General features: G+C 44.4%; 1 protein-coding gene across 3 annotated transcripts in view; it reads left to right on the top strand.

The window, feature by feature from the left end:
- LOC144611674 (cdc42 effector protein 2) overlaps window positions 1–19865 on the top strand; it is a 55342-nt gene that overhangs the window by 22123 nt on the left and 13354 nt on the right. Inside the window, exon 2 of one of the 3 annotated variants that reach the window (XM_078430884.1) lies at window positions 4523–4679. The exons of the other annotated variants lie outside the window; for them this stretch is intronic. The gene's annotated coding sequence lies outside the window, so the exon portion shown is untranslated. The remainder of the gene's footprint in view (window positions 1–4522; window positions 4680–19865) is intronic. 3 annotated transcript variants of the gene reach the window in all.

Raw genomic sequence — 19865 nt, 5'->3', positions numbered from 1 at the left:
CCCCATCCCCGGGCACTTTCCCCTGCAACCGCAGGAGATGCAACACCTGTCCCTTTACCTCCCCCCCTCAACTCCATCCAAGGACCCAAACAGTCTTTCTAGGTGAGACAGAGGTTCATCTGCACCTCCTCCAACCTCATCTATTGCATCCGCTGCTCTAGATGTCAATTTCTTTACATCGGCGGAACCAAACACAGGCTCGGCGATCGTTTCGCTCAACACCTCCGCTCAGTCCGCCTTAACCAACCTGATCTCCCGGTGGATGAGCACTTCAACTCGCCCTCCCACTCCCAGTCTGACCTTTCTGTCATGGACCTCCTCCAGTGCCATAGTGAGGCCCACCGGAAATTGGAGGAACAGCACCTCATATTTCTCTTGGGCAGCTTGCAGCCCAGCGGTATGAACATTGATTTCTCCAACTTTAGATAGTTCCTCTGTCCCTCTCTTCCCCTCCCCCTTCCCAGTTCTCCCTCTATCTTCCTGTCTCCACCTATATCCTTCCTTTGTCCCATCCCCTTGACATCAGTCTGAAGAAGGGTCTCGACCCGAAACGTCACCCATTCCTTCTCTCCTGAGATGCTGCCTGACCTGCTGAGTTACTCCAGCATTTTGTGAATAAATACCTTCGATTTGTACCAGCATTTGCAGTTATTTTCTTACGCTGATATGGTTCAGGAACACCCTTCACTATTCAGCACTAAGCCTGATGAACCACTTGAAGATTGGTTCCTCTAGATCCCACAGATCAGCTGTCCATCAGCCACTTTGGAGACCCTCAAACATAGTGAGGTTCAATATCAAAATGCAGTCATCACAATTGGACAATTTCCTGCCATGGGGAAGATCTACACTTAATAATTTTAGAAAACATTAATGAGCAAATTGACTCGTAATTTGCCGCGAGGAGGAGATACCCAAGAATTGTGAGTCCGCCCAAGTTCCAGCTTGGTAGGAAGGAACTGCAGATGCTGCTTTACAACGAGATAGACACAAAATGCTGGAGTAACTCAGCGGGTCAGGGAACATCTCTGGAGTAAAGGAATAGGTGATGTTTCGGGTCGAGACCTATCCCTCAGCATGGTAGGCTGGACCAGATGGTTAGAACACAGAGGATCCAAGATGAACTTGCCGATTATAATAATAATAATAATAATAATAATAATAATAATAATAATAATAATAATAATAATAATAATAATAATAATAATAATAATAATAATAATAATAATAATAATAATAATAATAATAATAATAATAATAATAATAATAATAATAATAATAATATATAATAAAATAATAATAATATATTCCTTTATTTGTCCCACACCGGGGAAATTTGCAGTGTTACAGCAGCAAAGTGGATAGCAAGTGTCATTCAATATAAATAAAAATAAAGATAAGGATAATTGTCTTAATTTACTGTGTTTTTCCTTTACTGTTACTGTTGATTGGTCTGTTGACTGGTCTGCTGGGAGCAGTGCTGGTTGTGAAGTCTCACAGCAGCGGGAAGGAAGGACCTCCGATATCTCTCCTTCACGCACATGGGGTGAAGGAGTCTGTCACTGAAGGAGCTACTCAGTGCAGTGACGGTGTCCTGCATGGGGTGGGAGTCGTTGTCCAGCAGCGATGTTATCTTTGCCATCATCCTCCTCTCTCCCACCGCCTGCACTGAGTCGAGGGGGCAACCCAGGACAGAGCTGGCCTTCCTGGCTTGTCAAGTCTCTTCCCCTTCTTTTGCGTTAATTTTTTTTTAAGTTCTCAGAATTTAGAGGGTTTTTTAAAAGGTTTAATTTAAATTCCTGCTTTTCTTCCAACCATCAATCTTCTTTTTTTCACACAACTTTCTTGGATTTAAAGCAACAAGCAATCTTCTGGCAGAGATCTGGAGCAGCAAAAAATATGTTGGATTTTTCTGGATTTTCTTTTGTAGAAATTAAATCTAGAAGTCTTTCCTGGATTTAATACTACTCCGCGCCTGACTACAAATACTTGGCTAAAATTCATTACCCAGCTCAAGCCCTCTGTGTTAGAACTACAGCATTAAAGTATTGATTGGTTTGATTAGAATGGATGGACACAAAAAGCTAGCAGGTCAGATCGCATCGCTGGAGAAAAGGAATAGGTGACATTTCGGGTCGAGATCCTTCTTCAGACTGGGAGTCAGGGGAAAGGGAAACATGAGATATAGACGGTGATGCAGAGAGACGTAGAACAACTGAATGAAAGATATGCAAAAAAGTAACGATGATAAAGGAAAAAAGGCCATTGTTAGCTGTGTTAGGTGAGAACAAGTTACAGACAATGAGACTCAACAAGACGACTTTGAAGTGAACTGGAACTGGGTGAGGATAGTGCCAGTAACTAATCAGACGAGAGGGATTGATCAATGATTTGTCAGATTGAAGTGGGAACCATATTTACTGATGGTTAACATCTTACTATCGTAAACTAAAAATTCCAGATATTAGTTTACTACTGGGTAGTAGAGCTACTGCCTTACAACGCCAGAAACCCAGATTCGATCCTAACTAGACAATAGACAATAGACAATAGGTGCAGGAGTAGGCCATTCGGCCCTTCGAGCCAGCACCACCATTCAATGTGATCATGGCTGATCATTCTCAATCAGGCCCTTCGGCCCACCGGGTCCGCGCCAACCAGCGATCCCCGCCTTCTCCCCATACCCCCTGACTCCGCTATCCTTAAGAGCTCTATCTAGCTCTCTCTTGAATGCATTCAGAGACTTGGCCTCCACTGCCTTCTGAGGCAGTGAATTCCACAGATTTACAACTCTCTGACTGAAAACGTTTTTCCTCATCTCCGTTCTTATTCTTAAACTGTGGCCCCTGGTTCTGGACTCCCCCAACATTGGGAACATGTTTCCTGCCTCTAACGTGTCCAACCCCTCAATAATCTTATATGTTTCGATAAGATCCCCGGGGTGCTTGTCTGTACGGAGTTTGTAAGTTCTCCCTATGACCTGCGTGGGTTTTCTCCAAGATTTTCAGTTTCCTCCCTCACTCCAAAGACGTACAGGTTTGTAGGTTAATTGGCTTGGTATAAATGTAAATTGTCCCTAGTGTGTGTAGGATAGTGTTAGTTTGCGGGGATCGCTGGTTGGCACGGACCCGGTGGGCCGAAGGGCCTGTTTCTATGCTGCATCTCTTTTTTTTAAATATTATTTTTATTGCTTTTTCAAATAGCATACAAAAACATTTAACATAACATCAAATAACATAACATAACAAGGCACATCAACAGCAAGATCACTTTTAGGCACCTAAAGGCACTTTAAATATAAAGGAAGTAAGGCACGTTTCTGCTATAGTACATATTTATATATATATATCTCTAAACTGAACTAAACCTCCAGGTTTGTACTTTAATTGGCTTCGGTAAAGATTGTAAATTGTGCCTAGTGTGTAATGTGTAGGATAGTGCTAGAGTATGGGGATCGCTATTCGGCACGGATTCGGTGGGCCGAAGGGCCTGTTTCCGTGCTATATCTCTGAACTAAACTCCTGAAAGATTTAAATAAGTATAAAGCATTTTATTTATTTTTTACTGCTTTATTTCATCGTGCAGATTGATTGCTTTCAGTCAAAAAATGCACACCTTCTAACAGAATGCATCTATTCTTAACCTGAAATATACCTGTTCCTCAAACCTTTCTCTGTCACCACTAGGTCGACTGCTAGATCTCGACCCGAAACATCACCTATTCTTTTTCTCCAGAGATTCTGCCTGACCCGCTGAGTGACTCCAGTTTTTTGTTGTCTGTCCCTCTTCACCATACCTTAATGTTTCCTCACCTCAAAGGCATCACAGAGTACGGGCTGAAGATAGACACAAAAAGCTGGAGTAACTCAGCAGGTCAGGCAGTGTAAGAAAATAACTGCAGATGCTGGTACAAATCGAAGGTATTTAGTTCACAAAATGCTGGCGTAACTCAGCAGGTCAGGCAGCATCACTGGAGAGGATGAATGGGTGACGTTTTGAAGAAGGGTCTCGACCCGAAACATCACCCATTCCTTCTCTCCAGAGGTGCTGTCTGTCCCGCTGAGTTGCTCCAGCTTTTTGTGTCTATCTTCTGTTTAAACCAGCATCTGATTGATGTTCCTTCCTACACAGAGTAGGGGCTGGTTTAATAGCAGCTTGATCACTCACAAGAAAAAAAATCAACCCCTGGCTCTTGATTTGATTTTTTTGAATAGGCTTCACACTCTTACGGTAAACATTACAAAACTGGAGCAGAGGAGACTGAGCCAGTCACCCAGCTGGGTCAGTCAGCAATGGTGAGACATAATCCAAATGGGAGATAGCATTTTCCAGCGTCTCAGGAAGGGACAGCTGTGGATAAGCTTAAGCAAAGTTGCCATCCTGACGTCAGTATTTCCTGAGTCTGTTGAAGCTGTAGTGGGTTGAACCTTCCCCTCCCCTCTCCTTTCCTTCTCACTGCTCACGCTTCAAGCCATATGCTGGTGTGACTGCTTGACGTTAAGAATTCTTCCCGACACTCCAGCTGTGTGTTGCCTGCTCGGGATCTAGAGAACACCCTGCGCTGATACACGCACAGAATCTGGACTCCAGCTTTTCTTTTCATCAATTTATCTTCAGTTGGGAGAAAAAAAACAAAAAGGACAAGAGCTGTTTGGAATCTGAATGGACAGCTTATTCTGGTAAGAAATCTCTGATTAATTTGGCAGAAAAAGTTTTTTTTTTAAATTTGCTGTTGTGCTGGAGAACAGTGTATTCATATAATAAATATTTCACATTTTTTCTCTTTAAATCATCGGGTTTTTTTGTGTGTTGGTACATAAATTCAGCTTGAGGAATTTCTGTACAATGCGTTCTCCCCCTTCTCCACTCTGTAGTTACCAATGTTTTTATTATGAATCACAACCGTGGAGAGCAATATTTTAATCGACAAAAGCTTTTCAATAATGCTCTTTAACAAATCATTAAGGACATTTCCACAATTGGTATCCCCACAACTGCTGAATTACTTTAATAATAAGCTAAGTTTTTTCCTGCATCAGGTCATCTCCTCAGTTACACTTCTTTTCTACCATTTCTGCAGAAAAATATTTTTGGCTTACAAATTAATGGAAAAATAAACTGATGGCAAAAGTCAATGGATTATCCAGAACCTTGATAAAGAAAGGCACAAACTATCTTTCTCCTTGAATAATAAGATACTGAATTAAAATGAACAAAAAAAAACTGAATTAAAAGGAGACAGAAAAAGACATTTAAAAAAAACACTGGTCACTGCATATGTTTATTGGTAATGTTTTCACATTGAACTGGAATTTAATTCCACAGGTTCGTGTTTAGTTCTTGTATAAGAGGATACATTTGTCCTCTAAAGTTTTCTCAAAAATCTGCTTTACTTACTAGCTGTGGGAATAAGATATCACTGTTTAAGTTGTTAAGTTCACTGGTTAAGTTGTTATGTTTCTGAGCTTGGAAAGTTTAATATTAATTGATAAGGATAAATCGCATCATTAAATGATTCTTAGTTTACTAAATAACAATCCTAACGTCCCGTGATAAGTTTAATTAGGAATTATATGAATCTTTTTGAAACGGGGTAGTTGAAGATAAACACAGAGCATTGCAAGGCTAAAAGAGTTGGGTGATCAAAACCAAGTGATTTTCCCTTGTAGATAGACACAAAATGCTGGAATAACTCAGAGGGTCAGGCAGCACCTCTGGAGAGAAGGAATAGGTGATGTTTCAGATCGAGACCCTTCCTCAGACTAAGAGTCTGGGGAGGGGGAAACTAGAGATATGAAAAGGTACAAAAAGTATGAAAAGAACAAATCAAAGCCAGCAACAATGGTCAAGGAAAGGTGGAGATTTTCCCTTGTCACTGTTTTTGCAATATTGAATTGACTTGAATTGAATTGAATTGAATAAGTTTATTGGCCAAGTATGTATACATACCAGGAATGTGCCTTTGTGCTCCGCTCGCAAGTAACAACACGAACATACAGTAAACAATTAAGACTAAAACATAAAACATTAAGAATATAACATTATAGTTTCAACATTATATTTTCACACTAAATAAAACATTATATTTTCACACTAATACTGGCTTCTGGCTATTTTGCCATCAAATTCTAAGCCACTGTATCAATCAATCAATCAATAAGTTTATTGGCCAAGTATGCATATACAAGGAATGTGCCTTGGTGCTCCGCTCACAAACATACAGTTAACAATTAAGAATAAAGCATAACACATCAAAACAATAAGGATGCACCATTATGTACGTCAGAGCATGTAATACTGTTGTCCTCGAACCCGACTAATGTGACTGCCAGGTGTACCGGTGTCATCATGTTTGTACCCAGATATTTCAGAGGCAACAGCATCTGCAAACTTGGCCCATTATACCCAATGTGACATCTGTGCTGGGGAAATTGTGACAGAGTTTAACTAAATCCAGCTGTTTGAAAGAAACAAGTTGTTTGGATGTAGCACCTCTCAGGGTGTCAGGATTTCCTGAAATATTTCCCATCCAATTAAGTCATTTTCAAGAGCAGTTTTAATAAACAAAATCAGCAGGATAGTTCTCGCGGTCCTGGCCAGCATCCATGCAATAATCTACATAACTAAAAGAAAGATTATGTGGTTGTGTTCTTCATTGTTTTGTGGAATGCCACTATTTACCAATTGCCTTTTATTATTCCTGCATTACAATAGTGTCTGCACTTTGAAAATAACGTGCTCTTGCCTATTAGACCTGCGTTCTAAACATTCAATGTGTAGGAAGGAACTGCTGATGATGATAAGCCGAAGATAGACCCAAAATGCTGGAGTAACTCAGCGGGACAGGCAGCATCTCTGGAGAAAAGGAATGGGTGACATTTCGGTTCAAGACCCTTCTTCAGACTAAATATTCTATGTACATCTAGTTGACGATGTTCTCATTTGAGGTTTTGTTTAAAGTTAAATAATCAAAGTACATAATTTAGATTTGTATGATACTCAGCAAGTGCTGAATCTATCTCCACATTTTTTAATAAACCAGTAGGTAATCTCAGGTCTGAAGAAGGGTCTCGACCCTAAACGTCACCCATTCCTTCTCCAGAGATGCTGCCTGTCCTGCTGAGTTACTACAGCTTTCTGTGTCTATCTTCTGACAATCTCAGGACAGTACTGAAGGAATGCTACGTTGTTGGTCAGCCTCTACAATATTTTAAATTGCGGCCTGACTTTTCCTTTCAGGTGAATGCAATAGATCTCATGGTATTATTTCCAAGAAGATCAAGGGAATATGTGCAAACTATTCAAACAATACCAAAATCATTCAAAGCATAAAGAGCAGGAGTAAGTCAATTAGCCTGACCTGCTCTGCCATTCTAGATTCTCCCTCAAGAAGAAGCATCCTCTCCTCATCCACATTGTTAGACCCTTCTGGAACTTATTTTCTTATTTATGGGGAGAAGGGAGAGTGGGGTTAGGAGGGAGATGGATCAGCCATGATTGAATGGCAGAGTAGACTCGGTGGGCTGAATGGTCTAATTCTGCTCCTATCACCTATGATCTTATGAACTTAAATGTTTCAATCTTCTCCTCCTACTCTTCCAAATTTCAGCAGATGCATCCGAGCGTGGCCGGTTGTCCACATTCGTCTAGGAAGCCTTCTCTGAACTGACTTCCAATGCATTAATGCCCTTACTTAAATAAGATCAATGCCGATTTCAATATTCTGGATGCTTTTGCAGCTCTTTATTTGGAAATTGGCTGCCATGGAACCTGCATCTTGCAACGATACACCACTGGCAACAAAATGCTTTGGAAAGAAATGAGAATAAGAAAGGAACCATTGATGTAGTACTACAATATATAAACAGGGATGTAATGCTGAGGCACTAGAATATAAAAACAGTGATGTAAAGTTGAGGCTCTGGAATATAAAAACATGGATGTAATGCTGAGGCTTTATAGGGCACTGGTCAGACTTCATTTGGAGCACTGTGAGCAGTTTTGAGCCCCATATCTGAGGAACGTTGGGGAGGGTCCAGAGGAGGTTTACGAGAATGATCCCAGGAAATATTGGTTTAACATATTGTAAAGACAACTGGGATGAGCGTTTGATGGCACTACGCATGTGCTCACTGGAGTTTAGAAGGATGAGTGAGGACCTCATTGAAACTTACACAACAGTGAAAGGCCTGGATAGAGTGGATGTGGAGAGGATGTTTCCACTAATGGGAGTCGAGGACCAGAGGACATAACCTCAGAATAAAAGGATGTGCCTTCAGAAACGAAATGAGGAGGAATCAGAGGGTGGTGAATTTGTGGAATATGTTGCCACTTAAGGCTGTGGAGGCCAAGTCAATGGATATTTTTATAGTGGAGATTGACAGATTCTTGAATAGTACGGGTGTCAGGGATCAGAGAGAAGGCAGGAGAATGGGGTTGAGAGGGAAAGATAGATCAGCCATGATTGTGGCCACAATCATATTAATCTTGTAGAGAACACTGCTATTTTGAATGTTCAATTCAATTAATGGTTTCAGAGATTTTGGACCCTAGGTAGTTATGATGCAATACATTTTTCCACAAAGCAAATTGAATACAATGCCAGTGATGAATTAGGGAACACTATTTAAGTTACGTGGCTGAATTGGTTGTAATGCAATTTTGAGAACCACATAAATAGTTACTTTAGAAAATGACACGTACAAAAAAAGCTGTCTTGGATTTAAACAGTATTGGGGGAGAAAACTTTCCATATAACTTCTTCACAGTAATCGGACACCATGGTTTATTAAGAACACAGTGGGTACTTTGACCACAGTGGCCATTGAAAATGAAAAGCAATCGCCTCTATTGACACTTGTGTAATGATCGTCTATTAAACAATATAACATGTACCCTTTACTATTTTTAACTTGCGCAACAAAAATGAACTTGTTGCTATTAGAAAAACCATAATTTTAGAAACTCGTGTGGGAAAAATAACTTTGTTATTGTGAGACAGAAACTCTCTCGCCTCTAACCCCCTTTCCCCATTGACACAGTTGTCTTTACAATATGATTTTCTATAATATTCTTGTCTGAAGAAGGGTCTCGATCTGAAACATCACCCATCCCTCCTCTCCAGAGATGCTGCCTGTTCTGCTGAGTTACTCCAGTCTATTGTGTCTATTTTCTATAACACACGGTCTCCTATGAACACAACTATTAGACAATAGACAATGGACAATAGACAATAGGTGCAGGAGGAGGCCATTCGGCCCTTCGAGCCAGCACCGCCATTCAATGTGATCATGGCTGATCATTCTCAATCAGTACCCCGTTCCTGCCTTCTCCCCTACCCCCTGACTCCGTTATCCTTAAGAGCTCTATCTAGCTCTCTCTTGAATGCATTCAGAGAATTGGCCTCCACTGCCTTCTGAGGCAGAGAATTCCACAGATTCACATTGTAGCAGAACTACCTGTATTAAATAGTAAAGGTAAACCAACAAGTTACAGTTGCTGAAAATCTGAAATAAAACCAGAAACTGATGTACTTACAAAGCAGGTCAGTCGACATTGGAGAAAGAAACAAATTTAACATTTCAAGTTACATAATTTATTTTGAGAGGTAATTGACCAGATACTTAAATCTATGTCTCCATCCACAGATGCTGCCTGACCTGTTGAGCATTAGTTTAGTTTAGTTTAGTTTAGAGATACAGTGCAGAAACAGGCCCTTTGGCCCACCGGGTCCGTGCCGACCAGCGATCCCCGCACATTAACACTATCCTACACCCACTAGGGCAGACATGTCCAAAGTCCGGCCCGGGGGCCAATCGCGGCCCGAGGTCAGATTTTATACGGCCCGCAGCTTCCGTCTTAAAATTTATTATTTATGGCCCGCCAGCACTGTCTAACAGAATGAAGGGACGGGGAGAGGGGGGAGGGGAGGGGAGAGGGGAGAGGGTGACTACACCTCCCGGCGGTCAGCGCTGCCCGACCCCCCCCCCCCCCCCGCCACGAGCGGGAGAGGCGACGGCGATTACACTTCCCGGTGGCGGGGTTGAGGGCGTGCGGGGTGGGGGGATGGGGGGGAGGAACAGGAGAGCAGCAGCTGAGCTCTCCTCACCCCGCACGCTCTTTGGCAGGCGCTCCTGTCAGTCGGGCGGGTGCCGCATCCCCCCCCAGGGAGAGGCGACGGTGGCGATGGCGACTACAATGACTACACCTCCCAGCGGTCAGCGCTGCCCGATCTGCTGATTGTCAGACGCGAGGTCCGGGGGGGGGGGAGCACATTAGTTAAAGGTCCGGGGGGGGGGGGGGGGGAGCGCATTAGTTAAAGGTCCGGGAGGGGGGGAGCACATTAGTTAAAGGTCCAGGGGGGGGGGGGAGCACATTAGTTAAAGGTCCGGGGGGGGGGGAGCGCATTAGTTAAAGGTCGGGGGGGGGGAGCGCATTAATTAAAGGTCCGGGGGGGGAGGAGCGTATTAGTTAAAGGTCAGGGGGGGAGGAGCGCATTGGTTAAAGGTCCGGGGGGGGTGGGTATTGGCCCTTGGGTATTTTCACATTATCAAATCTGGCCCTCTTTGAAAAAAGTATGGACACCACTGCACTAGGGACAATTTTTACATTTACCAAGCCAAATAACCTACATACCTGCACGTCTTTGGAGTGTGGGAGGAAACCGAAGATCTTGGAGAAAACCCACGCAGGTCACGGGGAGAACATAAAACTCTGTATTGACAGCACCCGTAGTCAGGATCGAGCCCGGCTCTCCGGCGATGCATTCGCTGTAAGGCAGCAACTCTACCGCCGCGCCACCGTGATCGCAAAATTTCGAAACATTTTGTTTCTTAAATCGTAAAGGAGATTCAGATGTATAATATGTCTGCCTTTCCCCGTTTGTCTATCTGAATGTCTGCACTTCTATCCATCAGACAGTGAGTTATAGGCTCGATTCTAATCAAAGACCAAGTTGCATGCAGGCATCTGACCAAAATATGGAGTAAATTATCTGCTTAACATTGGTGTGTTGGAACCAGGCAGAAGGAATGTATTCCGTTTAGGATTTCTGCCTACAGAGTGTCAAACTGGTGACCTTCTAGCAGCTGCATGAGGTGGGACTATGGTTTCAATGAGACATCCAGTAAGACGATTTTATCCATTTGGGAATTCTGAGTGCAGATGTTCATGAATAGACATATGATCTTCGTTCCTAGTCTGGCCTGTGTGGCCCAGCAGTACGGGTAAATGGCCTCTGAAATGGCCTAAGAAGCTTGTTTGTTCAGGGACAATTAAATGATTAATGGACGTTCTTTTAGAAATTTATTTAGTCAGAGGGTGGTGAATCGGTGGAATTCTTTGCCACAGAAGGCTGTGGAGGCCAAGTCAGTGAATACTTTTAAGGCACAGATAGACAGATTCTTGATTAGTACGGGTGTCAGAGGGGAGAAGGCAGGAGAATGGGGAGAGGAGGGAAAGATAGATCTGCTATGATTGAATGGCAGAGTAGACTTGATGGGCCGAATGGCCTAATTCTACTCCTAAAGCAGAGTAGACTTGATGGGCCAAATGGCCTAATTCTACTCCTATAGCAGAGTAGACTTGATGGGCCGAATGACCTAATTCTACTCCTTTGGCAGAGTAGACTTGATGGGCCGAATGGCCTAATTCTACTCCTATGGCAGAGTAGACTTGATGGGCCGAATGACCTAATTCTACTCCTTTGGCAGAGTAGACTTGATGGGCCGAATGGCCTAATTCTACTCCTATGGCAGAGTAGACTTGATGGGCCGAATGGCCTAATTCTACTCCTATGGCAGAGTAGACTTGATGGGCCGAATGGCCTAATTCTACTCGTATTCCTTATGACTTATGACAATTCACAGTGGACACTAACTGCAGGTTGCTGCCTGGTCTGCTGCGTTCCTCCAGCACTTTCTCTTTTCCTCAAGATTCCAGCACCTGCAGTCTCTTGTGTCTCCATTTTACCAAGAATGCTCGAGTCAAGAGTGTTTTATTGTCATATGTACAGACTGCAACAATGACATTTTTGCTTGCAGCAGCATAGCAGGTTTGTAAACACAGTACTCAAAAGAGAATATAATAAACATTGAAAAAGTTCATAAAATAAAAAAATATATAGTGCAGAAAAGAAAACAAAGCTCAAAACCCCTAATGCAACCCAGGCAGTTCGGAGTATGTTTGGTGCTCGTAGTGTTCAATAGCCCAATGGTTGTTGATAATAAGCCGTTCTTGAACCTGGACGTTACAGTTTTCAAACTCCTGTGCCTTCTTCCCAATGGCAAGAGTGAAATGAATGTATGGCCAATGTGGGTTCTTGATGATGCTGGCTGCCCTTCTGAGGCGGTTCCTCCTATAGATCCCTTCAACGGGCAGCACGGTGGCGTAGCGGTAGAGCTACTGCCTTACAGCGCCAGAGACCTGGGTTCCTTCCTAACTACGAGTGCTTTGTCTGTACGGAGTTTGTACATTCTCCTGCGTGGGTTTTCTCCGAGATCTTCGGTTTCCTCCCACACTCCAAAGACGTACATGTTTGTTTGTAGGTTGATTGGCTTGGTATAAATGTAAATTGTCTCGGGTGTGTGTAGGACTGTGGGGTGCGGGCATGGTGGGCCGTAGGGCCTGTATTCATGCTGCATCTCTAAACTAAACTAAACAATGGTGGGAAGATCAGTACCCGTGATGGACCTGGCTGTGCTCACCACTTTTTGTGATCCTTCGTTCCTGGCCAATTCTCTGAATGCATTCAAGAGAGAGCTTGATAGAGCTCTTAAGGATAGCAGAGTCAGGGGGTATGGGGAGAAGGCAGGAACGGGGTATTGATTGAGAATGATCAGCCATGAACACATTGAATATAAGAAGATAACTGCAGATGCTGGTACAAATCGAAGGTATTTATTCACAAAATGCTGGAGTAACTCAGCAGGTCAGGCAGCATCTCGGGAGAGAAGGAATGGGTGACGTTTTGGGTCGAGACCCTTCCTTTTTTCGCTGGCTGGTGGGGTGGAAGGTGAGAATGAGGGGGATTCTGTCCTTGTTGCGAGTGGGGGGAGGGGGAGCAAGAGCGGAGCTGCGGGATGTTGAAGAGACCCTAGTGAGAGCCTCATCTATAATGGAAGAGGGGAAGCCCCGTTTCCTGAAGAACGAGGACATCTCTGAAGCCCTAGTGTGAAACACCTCATCCCGGGCGCAGATGCGGCGTAGACGGAGGAATTGGGAGTAGGGGATAGACTTTTTGCAGGGGACCGGGCGGGAAGAAGTGTAGTCCAGATAGCTGTGCAAGTCAGTGGGTTTATAGTAAATGTCCGTCACTAGTCTAATCACATTGAATGGTGGTGCTGGCTCGAAGGGCCGAATGGCCTACTCCTGCACCTATTGTCTATTGTCTATTGGCCATTCGAGTTGCTTAGAAAAACCCTTCCATTCAGCAGAGTGTAAGGAGACCAAATTCGAGGTTCACCATGACCAATTCAAAATGTAACCCTCTTTCGGTAGAATTGACGGCTTGGATTTGTGGTTGAGATAAGCAAGGCCACCTGTAGAAGAAAGCTAATTGAGACAGGTTAAACAATGAATGTAGAACAAGTTAAATCATGTTCTTAATTGGATTTGGCTCTAAATCTTGCTTGCAGACAGATTTATGAAGGAGCCTGCATCCTTCATACACATCCTGGTACAACAGCAACCGATTTAACCTGAACTTTAACGCAGTAAATGTTCCACATCACTTCCCAGGAGCAATATCAAACAAAATTTAAGACGGAGATTCACACAGGGATAACAGGATAGATGACCAAGAGTATGGTGGAAGGGAGGGGTTTGTTGAATGGGAGAGCACTTGTTGAATTGAGAGAGCATTGTTGAATGGGAGAAAGAGATGTGAAACAAGTACAATCAGGGAGGAAAATCCAGAGCTCAGGGTCTAGGCAATTAAAGGCATGCTTGCCAATGGTGGAGCAGATACAACCACTCATGGGCACTTAAATGGTAGAGCCAGAAATCTCACAGGGCTGGAGGAGATGATACGAGAATGGGCAGGGATTTGGAAACAGGGTTTATTTTAGTTTAGTTTAGAGATACAGCACGGAAACAGGCTCTTCCACACACCGAGTCCATGCCGACCAGCCATCCCCATACACTAGCACTATCCTACACACTAGGGACAATTTACAATCCTTACCGAAGCCAATTAACCTACAAACGTGTACATCTTTGGAGTGTGGGAGGAAGCCAGAGCACCCAGGGATAACCCACGCAGTCACAGAGAGAACGTACAAACTCTGAATGGACAGCACCCGTAGTCAGGATTGAACCCGGGTCTCTGGCGCTGTGAGGCAGCAACTCTACCACTGCGCCACCCAATACTGAAAAAGAAGTAAACAGACTTTGAGAGTTTTAAGGTTTGGGTGTTACATAACAAAGGGCCAGTACAGGTCAGGAAACATTTTGGAAGAGTTTCGATGTGCAACAGAGTTTTGAATGACTCCACTTTATGAAGAGTGAGAGAAATTATCTAGAAGTGCATAAATACGGTAGAGATAGCAAAGGCATGTCATAGAGTGGTACAGCAGAGAAATAGGCCCCTTGGCTCAGCTTTCCAGGCCAACCAAACTGCCCCATCTACACTATTCCCACTTGCCAGCACTTGGCCCATATCCTTCTAAATCTTTCCTATCCATGTACCTGTTCAAATGCCTTTTAAGAGTTGTTTTAGTTTCGGCCTCAACTACCTCCTCTGGCAGCTCATTCCACATACCCACCACTCTGCGTGAGAAAAGTTGCCCCATAGATTCGTAATGAATCTTTCCCCTCTCACCTTCATGGATGGGGTTTCCTGTTGAACTGAAGGAAGGCGGGGAAGTTGAAAAGTGTTATGATAATGGACCAGGAATCATTGTGCAGACATGCTGTTGGGATCTTGTCTTGGGATCAAATTGTATCTATGTTGCCAACAGCCTGCAGAAGAGTCCTAACCTGAAATGTCATCTGTACATTCCCTTCTCAGCTGCCTGACCTGCTGGGTTCCTTCACAAAATGCTGGAGTAACTCAGCAGGTCAGGCAGCATCTCAGGAGAGAAGGAATGGGTGACATTTCGGGTCGAGACTTCCTTCAGCACTTTGCTTTTTTCCAACCGTTTTGTTCAGCCTCAGATGACTGTAAGGAGAGGATTCTTTAGTTGAAGGAAAGTCCCGCTCATCTAGTTGTGGATGTCAGACACGCAGCCTGACGACGATGCAGAGGCAGTGAAAGGGTTAAGGGAGGTGAAGCTGGGTGGTCGTCAGTGTACAAGGCACGGTGGCACAGCGGTAGAGTTGCTGCCGTACAGCACAAGAGACCCGCATTCCATCCTGACCACAGATGCTGTCTGAGCGGAGTTTGTACATTCTCCGGGATCTTCGGTTTCCTCCCACACTCCAAAGAAGTACAGATTTGTCGGCTAATCGGCTTGGTATAATTGTAAATTGTCCCTAATGTGTGCAGGATAGTGTTAGTGTACGGGGATCGTAGATTGGCGTGAACCCGGTGGGCCAAAGGGCCTGCTTCCTCCGAGCTGTATCTCTATACTATACTATACTATACAGCATACAACCACTTAGTCTCTGGATGAAGTTGCTGGGGGGAGTGACTTGATGGAGATGGGTTGACCACTGGGAAGATCAGAGATGATGGTTTGGTTACAGAAAAAAAAGGCATGGGGGGGTGGTGGTGTTCTCTGGCCATAGCTGGAGATATGACATTTGACCCAGGTGAGTGCTTTCATACCCAGTTGGTTGACAGAGGAAGGCCATTGGAGGAATAAACAAAAAGGTAGACACAAAATGCTGGAGAAACTCAGCGGGACAGGCAGCATCTCTGGAGAGAAGGAATGGGTGATGTTTTGGGTCGAGACTCTTTTTCAGACCGTCTCAGTTTGAGTTACTCCAGCATTTTACAATAGGTGCAGGAGGAAGCCATTCGGCCCTTCGAGCCAGCACCGCCATTCAATGTGATCATGGCTGATCATTCTCAATCAGTACCCCGTTCCTGCCTTCTCCCCATACCCCCTGACTCCGCTATCCTTAAGAGCTCTATCTAGCTCTCTCTTGAGTACATTCAGAGAATTGGCCTCCACTGCCTTCTGAGGCAGAGAATTCCACAGATTCACAACTCTCTTTTGTGTCTGTCTTTGGTGAAAAACAGCACCTGCAGTTTCTTCCTTGCAATAAACAATGCAGACGTGTTGAGGATGATCGCAAGAGCGCGTTTATCTTGGTCTTCCGATCTAATACCTCCCCATCCTCCTCCCCTCCTTTCCCCCACCCTCTCTTTTACATGTCCCACCAAGGTGCGCACCTATTTCTCCCATTATCCTGACCCCTTCTCCCCCTCCCCCCCACCTCCATTATCCTGCCTTTCTTTCCCCTTCCTCTCTCTCCTTTCGCCTACATCTCTTTCTCTGGCTTCACAATTTCGCTCCTTATCCCACAACATTTTGTCCCTTTTCCACCTCTAGCATTTGCCACCAATCTGCCCACCAAACCTGCCTCACCTGTATGCAACTCTCCACAGCCAACAATGGCCATTGTGGGCTCCACCTTGAACATCATCGCTGGCTATAATTTGTTCTTTTCATACCTTTCATTCATTTGATTCTTTGTACATTTTCATACCTCTAGTTTCCCTCCCCCCTGCCTCGTAGTCTGAAGAAGGGTCTCGACCCGAAATGTCACCTATTCCTGTTCTCCAGGGATGCTGCCTGACCCGCTGAGTTACTCCAGCATTTTGTACAACTATTACTTGCCATGCTTTGTAGCGCCCCATCGTTTTTCCTTCTCTTCCCCCCCTGCCACCCCACTTCAATCAGTCTGAATAAGGGTCCTGACCCGAAACGTCACCTACCCACATCCTCCAGAGATGCTGCCTGACCCGCTGAGTTACTCCAGCATTTTGTACAAATATTACTTGCCACGCTTTGTGGCGCCCCATCGCTTTTTCAGCTCTTTTCCTTTTCTTTCCCCCCTACCACCCCACGTCAATCAGTCCGAATAAGGGTCCTGACCTGATACGTCACCTACCTACATCCTCCAGAGATGCTGCCTGACCCGCTGAGTTACTCCAGCACTTTGTGTGCTTTTTTATGCAAGCAGTTCCTTTTATCTCTATCCTCCAATCTGTACTGGGCTGTTTCAAGGCTAGAGCAGATTGCAGGGAATGAGATGTAAATTTGTGGACAAATTTCTGTCCACATACTTTACTGCTACAATCAATGCCACTTGAAACTTTTCGCTCTATTGACTGTAAAGTTGCAATTGTCCTGTTCTTTGCAATCTCACTCTGAGCTTAATGCATTGAAATGAAGAGTTTGGATCAAATGGTAACATGTTCATATGTAATGTGTAGGAAGAAACTGCAAATGCTGGTGTACACCGAAGATAGACACAAAATGCTGGAGTAACTCAGTGGGACAGGCAGCATCTCTGGAGTGACATTTTGGGTCGAGTCGCTTCTTCAGACTTAGATTCAATATCGAAGGTATTTATTCACAAAATGCAGAAGTAACTCAGCAGGTCAGGCAACATCTCAGGAGAGAAGGAATGGGCGACGTTTCGGGTCGAGACCCTTCTTCAGACATCTTCGATGCATCTGCAGTTCCCTCCCACACATTGCTCTGTTTTCCACATTCCTGCAGTGTTTTCCTCCCTCGCGTTTTTATCCAGTTCCTGCTTGAAAACTACTTTGGTATTTGATTCTACCATCGCATCAGGCACTTTAAATCCACACCACGTCTGAAGTGAAACCATTTTTCTTCAGATCATTGGCACAAAATGCTGGAGCAACTCAGCAGCACCTCTGGAGAACAGGAGTGGGTGACTTTACAGATCAAGACCCTTCTTCAGACGGACATCCTGTCACTCTATACCTCCATCCCCCCACCAGGAAGGCCTTAAAGCCCCCTGTTTCATTCTCGACCGCAGAACCAGCCAATTTCCCTCTACTAACACTCTCCTCTGCCTAGCGGAGCTGGTCCAAAAATAAATTTCTTCCTGCACATTTCTTCAGATCATTTCTGGCTCATTTGCCATTCGTCTTAAAACGAAGCCAGTTGTTTTTCCGCCCTTTGCCCATGAGAAACAATTTCACCCCGTTTACTCCATCAAAGGTATTAGATGACACTTCTGAACCGTTCTCATCTTCCACTCTACTCAAGCTTGTTGATGCCCTGCATGAGAAGCCTTGACCTTTCACCTAGAGGTTCTCTATATTAATAAGAGTATGTGTTACACATGGCAACAATTTGATAAAAATACATTGAACAGAACTCTCTTAGAGAAATGCTGACTATAAACATGAGTGTCTTTGGTTAATTCAGTTTATCTACGACATCTGTAACTGGACAATAAAGCTGGAAGGAAGGAAGTTGTATTTATTTCTTCATATGGTCTTTCATTTCTTTTGGAAGCGTTCCAAGATGGTCTGCAGTCAATGAAATGTACCATTATTTCTATGTAAGCAAATATGGTTGTCAAATGAGATCACAAGGAACTACAGGTGCTGGAATCTTTTCTACAACACGGGCGGCCCAGTGGCAGAGTTGCTGCCTCACAGCGCCAGAGACCCGGGTTCGATCCTGACTACGGGTGCTGTCTGTACGGAGTTTGCACCTTCTCCCCGTGACCACGAAGATGGACACAAAAAGCTGGAGTAACTCAGCAGGTCAGGCAGCATCTCTGGAGAGAAGGAATGGGTGACGTTTGGGTCGAGACCCTTCTTCACCTTGGTAGTCACCTTGCCTCAGCTTGGATGCAGACTTTACTGCAGTAATCCTATTGCAATACTAGTCCAAGTCCCATACGGGTCGTTGGGCCCAAACCTCTCCTGCATTGGTGCACCCTCCCCCTCCCTCTTCCCCTCCCCCTCCCCTTCCCCCTCCCCTTCCCCTTCCCCTTCCCCTTCCCCCTCCCCCTCCCCCTCCCCCTCCCTCCCCCCCCCTCCCCCCCTCCCCCTCTCCACCTCCCCCTCCCCCCCCTCCCCCTCTCCTCCTCCCCCTCCCCCCCCAGGAGATTGATTTGACAGTCAGCAGTTTAAATTGTTTCTTTCGTGTAAGAAAATAACTGCAGATGCTGGTACAAATCGAAGGTATTTATTTCACAAAATGCTGGAGTAACTCAGCAGGTCAGGCAGCATCTCAGGAGAGAAGGAATGGGATAGAAATTGATCTTATTGTAAGTCTGAGATGTTGATTGTCATTGCGGGGGGGCCGAGGGGGTGGACGACAATTATCCCCTGTTTAAGAAGCACTTACTGTTAATTGATCTTTCTGCTTGGTCAGTTTAATAGATAATTGACATGCAAATTTGGAAAGCTTTCAGACTCAAGGGGTGGCTGAGGGTGAGAAGCCAGGTGTGTAAAACAAATGTGTCGGAAGGAACTGCAGATGCTGGTTTAAACCGAAGGTTGACACAAAACGCTGGAGTAACTCAGTGGGACAGGCAGCATCTCTGGAGAAAAGGAATAGGTGATGTTTCGGGTAATTTGTTTATTCATTTGTTCTATATCTCTATATATCGCTCTCTGCATTTCTCGTCTCCCTCTCAGTCTGAAGAAGGGTCTCGACCCGAAATGTTACCTATTCCTTTTCTCCAGAGATGCTGCCTGTCCCGCTGAGTTTCTCCAGCTCTTTTTGTGTCTATCTTCTGCGTAAAACAAATGTTGGAGCAGCATAAACTGAACCAGAAATTTTGTTGGAAATTGCCAACTCTTGGTGTGTATAGTAATCTTCTGAACCTAATATTTAAGAACATTAATAATGTGGATTGTATCGCCATGGTGTTATTGTAACTAAATGCAGACAATCGTAGTTTTAATGGGATAGATGCAAAGT

Source organism: Rhinoraja longicauda, chromosome 41 (genome assembly GCF_053455715.1).
Source record: "Rhinoraja longicauda isolate Sanriku21f chromosome 41, sRhiLon1.1, whole genome shotgun sequence".
Lineage (NCBI taxonomy): Eukaryota > Metazoa > Chordata > Chondrichthyes > Rajiformes > Arhynchobatidae > Rhinoraja > Rhinoraja longicauda.
This window is presented reverse-complemented; position numbering and strand designations above follow the sequence as displayed.